At 34.0% G+C, this 17992-nt stretch overlaps 3 long non-coding RNA genes across 3 annotated transcripts; all 3 read right to left on the bottom strand.

Moving 5' to 3' along the window:
* Nucleotides 1–12085: 12085 nt before the first annotated feature.
* LOC135309784 (uncharacterized) lies at nucleotides 12086–14125 on the bottom strand. Its single transcript, XR_010369993.1, has 2 exons — nucleotides 12556–14125; nucleotides 12086–12480 (listed from the first exon to the last, which is right to left on the bottom strand). It is a non-coding gene; the product is annotated as an uncharacterized LOC135309784 (long non-coding RNA).
* Nucleotides 14126–15009: 884 nt separating this feature from the next.
* On the bottom strand, nucleotides 15010–15580 carry LOC135309782 (uncharacterized). The gene is made up of 2 exons (XR_010369987.1): nucleotides 15465–15580; nucleotides 15010–15226 (listed from the first exon to the last, which is right to left on the bottom strand). It is a non-coding gene; the product is annotated as an uncharacterized LOC135309782 (long non-coding RNA).
* Nucleotides 15581–16763: 1183 nt separating this feature from the next.
* LOC128672197 (uncharacterized) lies at nucleotides 16764–17665 on the bottom strand. Its single transcript, XR_008404926.1, has 2 exons — nucleotides 17471–17665; nucleotides 16764–17112 (listed from the first exon to the last, which is right to left on the bottom strand). It is a non-coding gene; the product is annotated as an uncharacterized LOC128672197 (long non-coding RNA).
* Between the last annotated feature and the right edge of the window lie 327 nt (nucleotides 17666–17992).

The following is a 17992-nucleotide window of genomic DNA, read 5'->3' as shown; positions in this document are numbered from 1 at the left end:
GAACTAAAGATGAGAAAAAATGCTAATTTAAATCATATATGTTTACCAGTCTTACAAAGTACGTTATAAAAAAATTTGCTATGAAATTCACGCAGGCAAAGCCGCGGGCAAAAGCTAGTTAATAATAAAACGTATAACCATTTTTGTAGCAGCTACCCAGACAATCTTAGAAATAAATAAATGCTAAGCAAGTGAAGTATTAGATTTATACAAAACTTTACTTCATGCAGCATGCATAGTATTTCGTAAGTCTATGGTCATAATAAATAAAGTGAAATGTGAAAAATATTTTTTTCAATTCAGTCACACTTCAAAACAATCATTTTAAAAAGGTATATTTGTCCCCGTAACTTGTTATACGTAATTCGAAATATTTCCAAATCAAATAAATCATCAATAAAAAGCACAGTGTTTATTTTTAAGGTTAAAATTACAATATAGTTGTTTGTTACTACTACTATTTCATTTTTCTTTCTTTCGAACGGGCATAGGTACTTGTACCTTACCCGTAGTCTATATATGCAAGTCAATCAATGGTTGTGTTGATTCTTAATGCTCAATATTTGGTCGTGAAATGTGATGACACTAACGCGGCACCCCTTCCTAGCTTGCGAGCAGCAGAACATTTTCCGCAAGCCATGGTCGTTCTTCAGGTGGAACCTATGGGGGCCTATTACGAGCAGAGGTTTCCCTAATGATGTCTGATGAAAGGTAGCAGCTGCAAAGGAAGAAATTTTTTTCTTATCACAACCAGTCATTGTCACGGGAAACAGACGTGGCCTACTTTTGCCGACTAATTACATTGTAATGGCGGTGGCAGACAAACCTGATCCAGGTGGATCAGGTGTTAGAAGTAAGTTTGGTGGTTAATTAGTGTTGGGACTTTTCTTTAGGATGATGATGATTTGTATACAGTATTAGTTTATTATTTATTTTTCAAATAGTGTCAGAAATTACACCACTTATCGGATTTATTAATCCAAAATAAAACTACATGTAAATAGTCCAAAACAAAAAAGATATCGCATGTTATCGATCGCTTTACATTACGAATCTACGGAAATAAAATTCACAAAACACCCTAAAAATATTATAGTAAAAACTTGTACTGTATTGATATACTATCTATTCTATTTTTATGATAATCTAGTGAGCGCCTTTATTTTGATGATATTTTCAAGTTTAATGGTGATTATGTTGATTGGTAATGGTCAGTTGGTCGTTTTCCGATGTGACTTTAACACGGAAACCTTTCCACGCATACTCGTATGAGCAGACGACAATCTTTATTTTGTATTTAAGGACTTTTGGGAGCCTATGAAAAGGAGAGGTTTCCCGCAGGCTGTCTTAAGAAATGTCACAGCTAAAATGAAATTATTTCCTGTAAGTATAACACAGATAGATACACATACAGTATCACGTCTCTACCCTTTGGGGTAGGCTTTACTTTTATAGCGAGTGAAAATCACATTTTCTACCATACTCACTGGAAACAGACGTGATGCTGTTAATCCTCCTCAGCCCAGGCAATAAATTGTACTTAAACAATAAAAACACTTTTATTTAATTTAATACTGTAATAGTAAAAAATAGTACTATAGTTTGTTACACTTTATTTCTTTTTTCTTTACCTAGCGAGCACCTTTATTAATTTGTTGATATTTGCAAGTCAAAAGGTGTGATTATGCTGATTTCTGATGGTCAGTATTTGGTCGTGGACCGTGACAACATTGACGCGACAACCCTTAAATGCTTGCGAGCACACGAAATTCTTCCGTGCTCCACGGTCGTGCTTAAGGTGATACTTTTGGAAGCCTATTATGAGGAGAGGTCTTCCGCTGGCTGTCTCGAGAAATGTAACAGCTGAAATAACAATAACATTTACACAACAGGTCTGGAAGCATAATATGTATAGACAGATACACATACAGTGTCACGTCTCTATCCCTTGTAGGGTAGGTAGCGCCAAGATATGACCTTATTATATGGGCATATGTAGTAAACTATACTTATAGTAAGTGCACAATAAAAAAGCTTTTATTTTACTTAATACTCACTGATATATTTAAAATTGAGTTTCACAATAATAAATAATTTCTAGATTCATGACTCTTAACTAACTTTCATAAATAAGTTAAATTCTATTCATACATTAGCGTACATTTAGAGAACCTTATGAAGAACTTTACTATGATTAATTTATTTTAAGTAACTTAATAATGCGAGTGTTCATTCTTTATATGGATGATTTCATCCTCGTAGGTCAAGGCGGTCACACGACAGCCATATTTGTTGCAAGCCCAATACTTGCGAGGTCCTTTCGAACGAATTATGTTGAACCTAAACGGGCCAATCTGCATGAGCGGCTTCCCAGCTTTAGTCGTCAGGAAATAAGGAGTAACTAGAAAAGGATCGCTGATGTTAAAATAATTTTGCTCTACAATTTTACACGCATACAAAAGCATGTTGCATGTGTCTACAATTCTATACGTGACAAAGAAAAATGGATAGCTGAATTGAAGGGGTTAGGTTTATGGTGTTAGTAAATCATCATAATGAAAAAATGTAATGATTTTAGGTTGTCATATGCTTTCGAGTTTAGTGGTCTTAGCTCTGTTTACACCTGATACTGCAGCAGGTCGCACGCCGAATGCCGATTGAAGGATTTTGACTAAGTGCTAGCTCAATTGCCCAGCGTCTCTTTCAAAGCAAAAGCTCTCCAACTCTCCACGCCAAAAATTACATAAATCCAATAGTCTATTTCAACATAACAAGAAATCACACACACTTTCACATTTATAATATTAGTATGGATTCAAATCTTAGAGTCCATTACGTTAGAAAATACTTGTTCTCCTTAATTAAATATATGAATAAAGATTACAATGTTCTTGCTACTCACTACATTATCTTCAACTGCTAGCGAACATTTATTCGTATTTTCGTGCACGCGGATCATTATGTATCTACAGTTGTAAATTATTCATAACTTCAGCAATCTCAAATTCAATCAATGGTTATGAACGCCACTCATTTTGATGATGATATCATCATAGGTAGTGATCGAAGCCTTGCATCCCATGCTCGCGATCCTGGAACAACTCCACCATCCTCGAGCTCCTTGGCTTCGGCTGTTCTTATTATATCTGTATTTACCAATACATATCACTGGTCTGCCTTTAAGTGTTGTCCCCCATATAACCCCTAAAATAAATGTGTTATTAGTTAGTTCAAACGTCTCGGAAGAAAAGGTGTTAAGCTTAAGCTTCTTCTACATAAGCTAATCATAGTATAGAAAAAGACATGCTAGTTTCTGAATATATTTACCTGCTCCTTTTTCAATCAGCGCTTATAACTAGATTAAATTTATTTCAAGCAAGAAATTTTTACATGCTCTGCTCGTAGAGGTGCTACGAATTCGTCGTCGTAGACGTCTTACGATTAAGAGGCAATTTGAGGAGGATTATTGGCTATAGTGTGTATACTATGATTAAAACAATTAGTATATTTTTTTTAAACAGATGTAATATGAAATAAATTAATTCCAGTACCACCCGGGACCCAACTAACACTTGTACAAAGTATATTTACTTAGAGTGGGTTGCACTAGTCACCTTTGACGTAAACTTTAACGTGCACGGCGTCGTCGTTTTGATAAAATTTCGTACTTTGCGTTTTTTTTAAAAGCAATTGCGCAGGTTAAAGTTCATTGTAACGATTAAGTTGACTGGTGACTGGTTGGCTGACACGACTATTACTAAAAAGTGATATATGTTCTATAAAGTAAAAATTATATTAAACATGATTGTGGTCACTGTGCACTTTGATGATAATGCCGTCAACGGTGATGACAGAGGCTCGACACTTTTTGTACCACTTAGAGCATAGCCACTGGATCTTAGAGCCCTTACTCCGACAGTTTCGGTTGAACCGGTATCGACCAAGCAGCATCACGGGCTGACCACGCTGGGACGTCGTGTACTTGACTTGTACTAAAATCGAAACGTGTCCAAATTATATATATATATGTATTTGTTTTTTATTTTGATGACCATGATTTTATATTTCTAGTTCATTAGCCTATTGAAATATAATTAAGAGATATTTACAGCGGTTATTTTTAATGTTTTATTTTAAATATTGGTTATTGAAGCTACTATATTAACATGATCATCAATCATTACATGTACTTAAAATTTTCAGTATGGCAAAGCATAGTTAATAGTATAATATCTATAATTAATTATCAGATTAAATAAACGCTATGATAGGAAAACACTAAATAATTATTATTTTATACACAATTCACTATTTTTATACAAATATAACATAATTTTATAAAATGAAATATCAATTAAATCAGTAACAAGATCATGTAAAACTTAGAGGAAAAATTCATCCCGACATTCTCATTGTGGCATAAAAGGATCTAATTTTGGTTTCAAATTACTGTACGTTTTCATGACATGGTTATGATTTGCATTAATTCTGACGATATAGCCATCGACAGTGGTGATGCTGGCTGGGCAGGTGTAGGTTTTTCTGGATCGACAACACCACGTGACCTTTGTCCCCTTGGGCCGACAGGTTTGTACGTACTGGTACCCCCCAACCACCAACACTGGGCCTCCGCGACGGGATATAGAGTATCTCACTGAAAGGACATAATTAAGTTAAATACTTCCGCAACTATATCATGGTTAGATTTGAGTACAGGTAACCTCGTAATGACCTTACAATGATTTTTCGTTCGAAAACAGTAATAAAAACAAAAAGAAACCATCATTGAGAGTTCAAAATGTATTTGTTTTCGGTAATAGGCCTCGGTTTCTGCCGACAGATGCCGCTGTCTCAATTTGTGGCTCTTTGTGGCTCAGGTAGCTAGCTGACTTTGTTGTTTGTTGTGGCTAGACAACTTAACATACTGAGTCACAAATTGTCTAATTCAAATCATACAGAACAGGTTATACATGGATAGATACATGATTCATTTATTAATATTAAAAAACATGTACAATCACGACAATATGGTTGATTTAAGTTTCAAATTATTATTAGACGCCAATTTTTAGAAACTACCAGAATTATTTCTTGTATATTTTCTCTCCATGGCTATGGTTTTCATTCTTTTTTACGATATTGCCATCTTGGGTGATAACATAGGCTTTACAAGAAAGGGGTCTTTTAGAACGACAACACCACCTGATTCTGGACCCATTCTTGGATCCGAAAGGCATGCGATAATTCTGTACATACTGATACGGACCAATCACCATTACTTGTCCCCCGCGGCTGGAGGTGGTATAAGTCACTGAAAAAAATACATTTTATAATTATTCACCTATAACAATAACCGGCGGGAGCTTGTGCGTATTATTTAGCCTGACATTAGCGCAGAAAACGAATTACCTGGGACCCCAAAATCTGATACAAAATAAAATTAAATAAGATCTCCAGGAACGTCTTCAAGATTTTTGAATTAAATATCTTAATCAAATATAAAATTTTAATCAACAGCAGCAATGTCTTCTATTTTTTATTTAAACATAAGGATACAATATCAATGGTTGTGTTCGTTTTGTACTCTAACGATAGCCCCATCTAGAGTGGTGATGGTGGCCGGACAAGCCTTGTGCCACTTCGAGCAGAACCAATTTACTTTCCCCTTACTGCGGCTGTCTCGAAAATACCGGTGTCGACCAATCACTAACACAGGTTGGCCGTGCTTGGACGTCGCGTACGTTATCGCAACTGAAAATAAATTGAACGTTCAAAGGGAACTGTGATTGTTTAAGTTAGTGAAACGATTTAAAATTACGAGCTTTACAGGCACTTTTCACGTCAAACATGGATTTCTATCAACTCCTGTTAAAAATGAAGTTTTTATTATGTAGATGATTATGTCACCAACTGAAAATTGTGCTATCAATATAGTTATGTTAATTTTGTATTAAAATATTATTGATAGTACAATTTAAAATAAATAAAAATACACCAAATTAAAAATTAAATATCTACTACTAAAATAAAAGAACAACCAGAATGTTCGATAGAATACATTACATAAAATATGATTTGAGTAAGTCAAATTCCGTAACCTCAATTTAAACATAAGTAATCTATTGTACTTTAGTTTTTTCGCGTATTATACAAATTACAACTTCGACTTTCACGACCCCTTTGTTCCGACGCTCAACGGCTGAGGACACACTGAGCACAGACTTATTTTCATTGTCTTATGTTGTTTTATTCTTGTATTCTATTATGTACCTTGATTATTTGTATTTATGTGTTTGTAGCTACAAATAAAGATTTATCTATAACATTGGTTTGTGGTTATGTTCATTCTGTATTTTGACGACTTTATTGAAAATGGTGGTAACAATTACTCGACACGAACGGTTCCACCTCCAACAGAGCCATTGCACCCTGGGCCCCGTACAGCGGCTGTGACGGTTGTAACGATGCAAACCCATGAGGAGCGAAAGACCCCCTTTTCGATTCGTTGTGAACGATACTGAAATATGACCAGGAATTAGAACTGGTGTAGTATTTTCGTTGCTGTTTATTGTCATCCGTGCACCACTGCTGAAAAAGCCTCCCCTAGCTTTCTCCGCTTGACTCCGCCTTTTCTTCCCATGTCTCATGATATCATCTGAAGCCATGAGATCTTCTCACTCTAAGCTCTTTTCGTTAATTAGTTATATTATACCGAAATATTGAAATATATTTTTTTTGCAAAATAAATCTGGTTTTCATTCTAATCGAGTATAAATTGATTGAGATCAAATAAATATTTGTTTTATTAAATAATAAAAATACATACGATTATCAGTAATGTGTGTAATACGTCAAATCTTCACACATTGGCAACATCCTCCCATCCGTCGCAAAAATCCGAATCATCCGAAGCAAGCTGATTCATTTGACGCTCATTGATAAAAATTGATTCATTATAAAAACAAACATAGACAAAGTGACAAATGAAACTATGTTAAAAAAATATTTATTGAAATTTAATATGTTTAGTTCTGCTTCGTGTTAGAATATTCACATATAACTACTAGTAACTTCTTAAAAACTTTGTGTTAATAGCACCTATATATGAATAACTCAGACTCTAACAACTCAGAGATGTTCTACTTAGATCTAATTATCTTAAAAATACTGATATCGAAGTGGTCTTGTTAAGTGTTAATGAAGTCAGAGTACTGTGAGTGTCTCGTATTTAGGGTTCTGTACCCAAATAAAAAAAAACTGTCCAGTCTCTGGTGTCATACCAACAGCTTTTTTCAACCTATCGATGTGTCCCGCTGCTGGACAATTGCCCCGCCTTTCCACAACAGGTAGAAACTTATCAGTTTGTCTTTAAAATTATCACTTTCTTAGTCAATGATTGTGATCAATGTTCGAATTGATAATATCATCAACATAAGTGACTATAAAGGCCTTACAGTGAGTTCTGCTATGATTCGTGCAATTCCAATGTTTTTTCGGACCTTGGTAGCGACCTCTGCAAAAATACCGATATTTTCCAAGTTGAATTATTGGCCTCCCAAATTTTGATGTCGTGTAAACCGGGCCTGGAAATTGAATTAGAAATGTTATTTAAATAAGTTTATTTCATATACTTGCTACTGTCAAAATAAAACCTGGATTATATTAGGTCCTTACATATGACATTGGCGTACGTTATAGGAGGAACAAAAACTTTTAAAACTTTTTTAATATAATATATTTATTGAATCAAAGTAAGAACCATTCTTATCTATGCACTTTTGCCATCTCATAGGAAGTTCATTGATCCCTTTACTAAAAAAAACATTCGGACGGGAATCAATAAAATCTTTGAAGGCGGTTGAATTTTTTTCCCTTGGAAGAAGTTATCCAAATTTCGAAAAAAATGGTAATCTGTTGGAGCAAGGTCCGGGGAGCTCGGTGGATGTCGTAGACATTCCAATTGAAGCTCCTCTAATTTGGTAGCCGTCTGTTGTGCAGTGTGTGGTCTAGCGTTGTCGTGAAGCAGCAGTGGCGTGGAGCGATTGACCAGCCTCGGTTGTTTAGCAGCTAGCTTTTCCATCATAGTTTGCAATTACTGACAATAGACGTCTGACGTAATCGTCTGGCCAGATTTGAGAAAACTGTAATGAGTCGTTCATTCACCGGCACTAGTCCACCAAACGCTTAGAAGTAACTTATTTGGGTCAATTTTCGCTTGGGGCAGGATTTGGATTTGCGATGAGCGTTTCCGATTATCGTAGAGAATCAACTTTTCATCACAGGAAATGATTTGATTTAAAAACACTTCATTATTGTGCCGGCTAAGTAATGTAACGCAGCAGTCGACAAGCGTTTGCCGGTGTGCTTCACTCAATTCGTGAGGTACCTACCTTTCAAGTTTCTTAATATTTCCAATTTGCTTCAAGTGAATTAAAATAGTTTTATCACTAACACCGAAGCCTAAACCTAACTCGGATGTGGTTTGCGATGGATGCATTATCAACTAGGGTCTCCGGCCGTCCACGGGGCTTGTTCTACAGGTTCTACATTTCCAGAACGAAAATGTTGGAACCAAAAACGCACTCTGTTTTCTTTTGCGACACGACCGCCATACACATCATTAACCCTTCGAGCCGATTCCGCAGCACTGGTGCCACGGTGGAACTCGTACTCGTAAATAACGCGATATTTCAAGTTTACTATTTTGTAAACTGAGTGACGCAAATAGAAAATTCAGAAACAAAAACAAATAAATGACGGTTAACGAAACACAAATACATGTGTGAATAGCTGTATAAATTTTAATTTGGAATTCCTAACCAAAGAGGAGAAATTTGTGATTAAAGTGGCCAGTACAACAAAACGCCAATTTCATATGTAAGGACCTAATATTTGCTGAGTTCATTTATATAAACTATATGTACTGAGGGCCAATTTCAAACGAAGGTTGTATAATATATGACAGTGTTTTACGATTTATTGTTTTCACAAATTTTGTTATGCAAAACCTTAGATTTCGGGATAAAAACTTTATCTGTATAGTTTTTGAGATACAGGTGGACTCTCAGACGACACTATGAGGACTGAAGGCCTTTCGTAAAACATCGTAACTCGCTTCCTTCACAAAATCTAATTCCAACTTTCACAATTCTTTTGGAATGTTCAATAAATCCCAAGCATAGTTTCATAGAATTTCTAGAAGTGGGCCCTCAGACCACACGCATATTAAACCATGGCTGTTCTTGTCCGAGCTATACTTCTTGAGTATTTCTGCTCGAAAAGAAGAACAAGAAATTTCTATTTTAACGTTTGTCCGAAAGACGACCCTGTAGGCATTTTGTCTGAAAAAGCTTACTGATACTTAGCCTTAAAAGCTTTGCTGAATAAACAGCAAATTTAGTTTTAAAATATTTTTTCTGCGGGATGTAATTGCAGTAAAATTTTATTTTAAAAGTAACTTTTACACTTATTACATTAATTTTTGAATAATAATATGATGGGGAAAAAATCCTTTCAAGTGTCCAATGATTTAGTAATGCATCACACATTGATATCGTAATATTTTAATTGATTTGTACCTACTGTTTTTGCTGTTGACGTTCATATCTCAGTTCATTTAAGGCGCAAGCCTCAACGTCAACAGCAAACCTATAATTATAAAATAATCTAAAAATATATGATTTTCTAGATTATTTTCTAATGTCCATGATAAACTTGGAGACACATTTATGTGCAATAAAAATCTCAAGAATTCCAAAGACCATATATATATACTTCACATCATTGATTTATAAATTATCAGGTACAAGAAAAATAAAAACAACCGCCTTACTTAGAAGTCATTCCAGTTAATGAAATCAAATCGTTAATGGCAATGTTGGCCGACCATGGTGACGATTCGATTGTTAACGGTGACGAGTTTACAGCGACATTTGCCATTCCTCCACCTGGAGCACCTCCACACAGAACTCTGAGGAGACACGCGGTGCTGGTTGTACCGGTACCGACCCAGGGTGATCACTGGATAACCTCGGAGCGACAACGAGTATGTTGGACCTGGAAATAAACATTTTATTGAACATAAATTACAAATGCAACACCTTTTTATTAATAAAAAACACGGCTCACTCGCGTGTCATAATCGACGGAAAAGTCGACTATAGATTCGTTCTCGGAGTTTTTGACCTGCATTTTTCATTAATCATTAATAATATATAAATTATTTCTCACGTTAGTTTTACTCAAATTATTGCATCTTATAAATAAAAATATGTCCACGAACGCGCCCTGTCGTGGCGCTCAGAATTTACTTAGTTCCCGCCGTACTGCGAGGCTTATACGACGAGCAAAGTACCGTCACTTGGCTCTCTAGATGTCTTGATGAAATGCGCTTAGATTACCATCACCGTTCTTCGCTTTCCAGGAAAATTTTATTAAGAAGAAATTATGCATGAAACACATATTTTGGCGGTAGGTCGGAGATACAAATGTAAGTCAAACGGGCATTTCGGTAAGTAACATAATAAATGACATATTTACAGGTACGTAGCTTGCAAACTAGTGTGCAAGCTAAGGGCATGTGTATTTCCACCATGTGGTTATGGTATGAGTTAATATTGCGCAGTTATGTTTTCGGGTTAAGATTAATTAATGTAAAGTTTTGAACAAAACAGCCATTACGGTAAGAATATTTTATGGTCCAGATAGTACTAATAATAATAAAATGCATGCAATTATGATCAACGTTAACGATTACATGTGAAATAAATTCTATGTATACAAAAATATTATTTAGTTAAACTACTTCCTTAATAACAAAATTAAAACACATGAGTATTATTGTTTTGTATGTACTTTTAAAAAATCAGCATTGCTCCTCAGTTTGAGCGATAGCTTACCATCATCTCTTAACGCGATTCACTTTACGACCTAAACTGACCTGCATCGCAAATTCGTACCATCGACTTAATTTTTTGTATGAATGCGATTCATTTTAGGTTCTTAAATTGAACTGAATTGCATTGGAATCGTTCTGTAAAAGTTGATAGTAGGCCTGCAGGAAATTGGTGTTTTATTACGGAACCTAGAAGACAGACAATACTTTATTAATGTGATTTTATTTTATTATTCAAGAATAAAAGAGGAAATTTATTAGGACTCATTTTGTATTACCTTGCAAATGTAAAATGTTTTTTATAAATAGTCGTACTCAAAAATATTGAGAGTAGTGATGTCTATCGATGCACTAGGATGCCGACATCGCATCGTTTAACTGAATTTTGAGGATTAGTACTATCGATAATTCGGTATCACTAAAAGCAATATCGTAACATAAAAACATCAATTTAAACTTTTCTCCATAAAGCATCAATGGTTATGTGAACTCCTGAAGGTGACAATGGAATTGTCGACAGTAGCGATGATCGCGCGACAGCCCCGGTCCCACTTGATGCACCGCCATCTTTTCTTAGCAGACTCCTTCTTGTGCCTGTCCTGGCAGAACCTGTAGTTCCCGCATTGTATTAACGGATTGCCATGCCGAGATGTAGTGAAGATGGCCACTGAAATATAAAACATACTTAACGTTTTCTGTTGGAAGCCTTTAATTTTTCCGTTGTTCACACATTTACGTCATATGTAGCTGTAAGGGATTGTTCGTGGAATCGAAATTAAATAGTGATAGGTTGCTTGCTAGCCTTACGCCTATATCTTTCATTTCTCCTCTGCCTCATATCTTTAATTTTTGAATTCAAATATAGCATACATATGATGTGAGCAAACTGATGCACTATTAACAATGTTATAATCATTAAAGCATTACTTTAAAACTCTAACAGTTACGAGTACAATATAATTATTTATTTTTTTATTAAAAATTCGAGTGCGTTTTACCTTAATCTAGCCTGATCCATTGCTTGCCAAAGGCTAGGGTGTTACATGCAATCTCAAAAAAATGCCTATTCATTCTTGTCTTGAAGAAATAAATTGTAGGATTCGGGAAATGTTGACACAGGGAGTTTCAGCCCTCAGGAGTTCGAAGCAGGAAAGAGGAACCAAATCGAGAAGTACGATGAAATTAATAATAGACCTTCAATAAATGTATTTAAAAAATATGAATGATATAAATACAAAATAAAAGAACACAATATAGTTGACTAACAAGATAAGCTGAATCAATATGGAATCCAGACTCAAAATCATATAGGTACAAACTAGGGTCACATGACACTCTCACGCAAATTTCTATAATTTCAAAGTGTAAATTCTACCTAATTAGACTACTTCAGTGTGTATGTTCGTTTATAGTTTTGACAATGGTAGTTCCATGGGAGGTGAGAGCGACTCGGCAGCCCTTGGACCACTTGATGCAGCGCCAGTGTCTCCTGTATCCGACTTCTTTAGACAAGGAATATCTTACTCCGTCGTACTCCAAAACTGGGTTACCGCGCACTGATTTCTTTAAGATAGCAGTATGCGATCCTGCAATAGAAAAAAAATATAAAGTTACTTGATAAATTAATTCAGAAGGCATTCTGTATCAACCTGTTTTACTACCTGGTAGTGAAGACTGCATGATTGCTGCCATGAAGTGAATTCCTGCAAGGAAAAATAATATTATATTTGACCTTTATAATCGAACCAAATATGATTTGATGACGAATGACCAATACTTTTGGATAATTTTGGTTGTAAAATAAAATAACACACTGCTATACATCCAATTCTTATAAGATTTAAAAAATAAGGCAATGTCTACAAGACCAATTCAACGCCAATTAGAGGTACCAGACATACGACGTATTAGTCAGGTTAATGAAAAAATACATACATGACATCTTTCAAAGTCAAGGTTTACTGTAAAAAGCTATTGTTATCTAATGTGTATGGCAATTATCCACTTTGATGACAGTGTCTTCCACGGTGATCAGTTTAGCTCGGCAGCCCCGGGACCATCTCGTGCACAGCCATCTCTTCCTCTTCGAATGGTTGTTAGGCTTCTGGTTCAGGCTGAACTTGTACTGGCCTACCTGGATCATCATGTTTCCTCTACTGGAGGTCACGAATTCTACATGAAACTCTGAAATAGTTATTTATTTAGAGCTCAACTTTGATGAGCGAATATTGCATGCCTGTAAACCAATAACAGTCGGACGAAACTGGGTTTATTTTTTTCAAACGTATTTTTTTCACATCGGTCACTTTTATACGATGAGTCGATGAGAGATTCCACTCTGGGAATCCACTTCCATTTCAAGAAAGGAGAAAATGAGGTAAACCAAAATGAGTATAAAAACTAATATAAAAGTAATAATTACAAATAAAGCTCTTGGGAGATTTCGGTAAAAGTAAAGTGGAAAAATTTTTAGTTTATCAGTCTATTATCTGTATAGATAGTAATAGTATTGTATCTATTAGTATAACCATCTCAACATAAGGAAATTTTCAAGTATATATTTTGATACAGATTGATTCTGATCAAAAAATAAAAAAGATAAATTCTTTCTTTAAACACATATTTACTACAAAGCAATGAAAATTGAAACTTCCATGTTAACTTAACTTTTTTTAATTTTCGAATTTGTCTGCTCTTAGAAAACTTGAATTTCTGTTATGGCCGGTGCACACTGATGTTAAAAAAATATGGTATTTTTTGTATGGTATTTTAACGCACTCGTCTAAAGTCAGTTTTTTCCTAACACGTAAACAATCTTAACACATATATGTACATATTGTTGGATTTAAAAAAATATATACTAAATGTTAGTTTAAACCTATACATTTACTATGTAAAATAAAAAGACACAGTAAGATTGTTTACATAATAAGACTTGTAGAAAAAACTAACATTACGCAGCCAATGCTTTATAAATGGTTTAAGTATTATTATTTTTTTCTTTTACATCATAGTTTTTTTAATTGAATTCAGTTGTTCCTATGTCTTGTTCTTTTAAATTTACTGGCTCTTTTCGCTTTTCTCCATTCGATTCTCTGTTTTATAACTTCATCCCTGGACATTTCGGCAATTTTTTTCTTCTTAGAAAGACTTCTGATTAAACTATTTATCCTTTGTCTCTCATATTCTTCAGGCCTCTCTCTCTTCAGTTTTTCTCTATACTTTCTACTTCTGTCTGCGCCGCTGAGTCGCTTTTTGAAAGTTATTTTACCTACAAATAATATATTAAATTATTTTTTATTCGATTCGAATATACATTTATTTATTTTTATAGATAACTATAAAAATAAAATTAAAACTAACTAAATTGAACTTATAACTGGTTATTTTTATGGACTAGTAGCAGATTTATATGGACATACTATTAATTGTATTCTAATAAAATGTTAATTCGCTAGCTAAATTAAAAAAATAATATAATCGCGAAAAACAATCGACATACGGTTGCACTAATATTCCGCTTTTCAAAATTTAGCACGTTTTTATTATCATTGCTAAAATGAATACGTAAATGTACACGTAAAGATAGTTCTTTATTAAAAATGTTTTTATATTGAAATTGACTGAGATTGAACACATATTTATTGCAAAAAATATATACAAGTTCTTTGTGACAAATATTTTTATATTCAAATTAACTGAAACTATAATCATAATTTGTATTGACAAGGTGAGTGATTTTTTTTCTTCGAATATTTTTTTTGCGGCTGCTTTCCTCCATATTTCTCTCCGTTTTATAACTTCGTCCTCAGAAATGTCCGCGACCTTCTCGTATTTTCATTTAATCCTCTTTAAGTTTTTTAATCTAAGAATTTCATAGTCATCAGGTCTTTCTGTCTTCAGTTTTTCTCTATACCTTTTCTGCCTTTCCGTGGCAGTGAGTGCCCTTTTAAAAATAATTTTACCGACATTTAGCCTAGCCATCTAGACCTAGACGTAACCGCACTTCGAGGTGTAGTCGTAACATATATAATTTAAAGTTAGATCATGTTTGTAAATTATATATATATATATATATATATATATATATATATATATATATATATATATATATATATATATATATATATATCGTTTAAGTGCATTCAATAATATATAAAACATCATCCCGTGCTTCAGCAGCTCGTCTCTGTCTTTTCTCATCTCTCCATCTTGCTCTCTGTTCCATAATTTCGTCCTCAGACATGTCTGCAACACTCTTCTTTAGCGATTTTTTCCTTTGAACTTTAAAAATCTCTTCAATCGGTAGCCTTCTTGTATACTTTCTTTTACCTATAATCAAAGAAAATAAATCAAAAATTATCTTTTTACATTTAAAGCTTATTTGTTTGTTACCCCTTCACGCTTAATCTCCATTTCCAATTATGACATATATTTAATAATTATAGAGATAAGTATAGTCAAAAGTACGGAAAAGGTACGGAATAGATAATTCTCGTGTAACCTAGTAGTTAATATTACCTTAAATTAAATATAGTTTTCTAAATACATGCAATAATATATAAAATACCTTCCCGTGCTCTCTTTTTTCTTTTCTCATTTCTCCATCTCGCTCTCTGTTCCAAAATTTCTTCCTCAGACATGTCTGCCACTCTCTTCTTCCCCGATTTAAACTTTCTTTTACCTACGATCAAACAAAACAGATAAAGCAAAGTAACAGATAGCGAGCTGCCCTCCATAGGGGTACCTTTACTCATGAAAATATTTTACTGACAACATTTTCGTAATCTATATTAGTTACACACAATAGAAAGAAACTGAACAAGCGACAAGTTCAGTCAACTGCACATGGAGCTACCCGAATTGCCGTTATTACCATGAAAGTTTATTAACGCTGTCATATATATTTGCAACAATCATAATTTTTACGTGTGGTAAACGTCACATTGAAGGCGTACAAAATTTGTTTCTTTTATCATATTTCGCAAAACACTTTATAGGTAAATAAGATTAATATACATTTATTTATGGACATTCAATATATTATTTGAAAGAAAAAAAAACATTTTATTGAAATCATTTAATATAAAAGTAACATTTTACATTTTGAGGCACGGAGCCCCTAAAAATATTGCCGACATACGACGATATACAAGATGCTGTTATTTGATAAAATAATTACTTGTTATTGCTTAACAAAATTAACCTTACAATATATTGTAATACGTATGAGCTAGTAAATTTAATATTAACTTCAAACATCGAAATAAGTAAAATGTGCATAGAGTGATTCCGTGAGATCCTACCACGCTCCGTCCTATACGTTCCTTCAGAATTTAAAAAGGAATTTAATAATTTTTCACAAATACTTCCTTCCTCGAAGAACTTTGTAGGATGGTAAGGACCGCGGTGGTCAAATACTACTTTAGTATGCACTAAGTAGTTTCTTAAATATGATTGTGTTCATTACCGATCCTGACAATTTCATTATCAATCGTGACGACATTAGCTTTGCACCCCGATGATATCTTATTACAATACCATCGAACCTTAGGGCCATTGCACTTGTAGTACTTATTGAATCTATGGAACCCTATCTCCAGCACTGGCTTGCCGTATCTCGACGTTGAAAACTTCGGTGTTAATTCTAAAATAAATCGAAAAATTTAGTTTAATAATTACAAAAAAGGAAAGACAGATAACGGGCTGAAAGAAAACTAAAAGGTCACTGAGCCAGACGTTACACTTCTGTAAATTTTTTTTACAATATAGTTTATTAGGTGTTACCGAGTGAATTCGTTATAAATTGAATAACTTCAATCTTCCTCCAAATGGAACAATGAAATAAGAATACTGCTGACAACTAAAATAGGCATTCGTTTAAAAATCTTTATTGCATAATAAAACACAAATGATTCCTGTTCGGTTCCACATTTATTTTAGTTGGGGACCAAGACAAGCGAAAATAATTCTAAAATCTACTTAAAATAAATGTCATTTTTTTAAAGCAGGTTCGACATAAAGATGATTGTGATCGTTTCTCATGCCGACAATCACATTGTCAATCGTGACGACATTAGCTTTACACCCGCTTGATATCTTAGTGCAATACCATCTGGCCATAGGGCCTGTGTATCTGTAGTACTTGTTGAATCTATGCGATCCTAGCTTCAGGACTGGCTTGCCGTATCTCGACGTTAAAAACTCCGGTGTCAATTCTAAAATCAGGGCGAAAAAATTGATTTATTAATAAAAACAAGACTGCTTTAGAACTCATGTTTTAAAGCAAAATGTTTCTAAATACAACAAAGGCTACAATAAAAAGAATTATACTATAATAATATTATTATAGTATAATTCTTTTATATATATATATATATATATATATATATATATATATATATATATATATATATATATATATATATATATATATATATATATATATATATATATATATTAGATATATATATATAAAGAGGTACATTGTTTTCAGTCGAGAAATTAATACTCCTGTCTTTACGATAGTTACTATATTTTTATTCAGGAGCACTAGTTTAAGACAAGTCTTCTTACAAGTTTGGTCTATCGTGATAATGCTCCAAGCAGCTCTTCACCACTTCCCCTTCAATGGTAGTCAGGAAGGCCCTACACTTGGTCTTGTACCTGAGTGAACATTGCCAACGCACTTTACCATTCCTGCTATACTCCTTCGAAAACTTATAGCCGTTGATGTGCAGCATTATCCCACATCTAGATGACCACACCGGAGTCACTGGAATGAACAATTATCCAATCAATAGTTTAAAAAAGATATTAGAAGCAACTATGATCGACTAGATAGTGATGAATGTAGAGGAAAAGGTATCTAGAAAAAACTACTTAGAAAAAATGTACATTACTATGGTACAAACTAGAACTTATCCTCTGACACTAAACGCAACTTAGTTTTCTGAGCAAGTGTTTAAAACTTTACTATTCATTTCTATACAAATGATAGACCCTGGGCTCCGAAGCTTAGCTGCTGGGGCAGGTTTCTCCCCAGCAGCTAACCATCGGAGCCCAAATGAAAGACAGCAATATTATTTTCTTAAACAA

This window comes from Plodia interpunctella, chromosome 9 (genome assembly GCF_027563975.2).
Source record: "Plodia interpunctella isolate USDA-ARS_2022_Savannah chromosome 9, ilPloInte3.2, whole genome shotgun sequence".
NCBI lineage: Eukaryota > Metazoa > Arthropoda > Insecta > Lepidoptera > Pyralidae > Plodia > Plodia interpunctella.
This window is presented reverse-complemented; position numbering and strand designations above follow the sequence as displayed.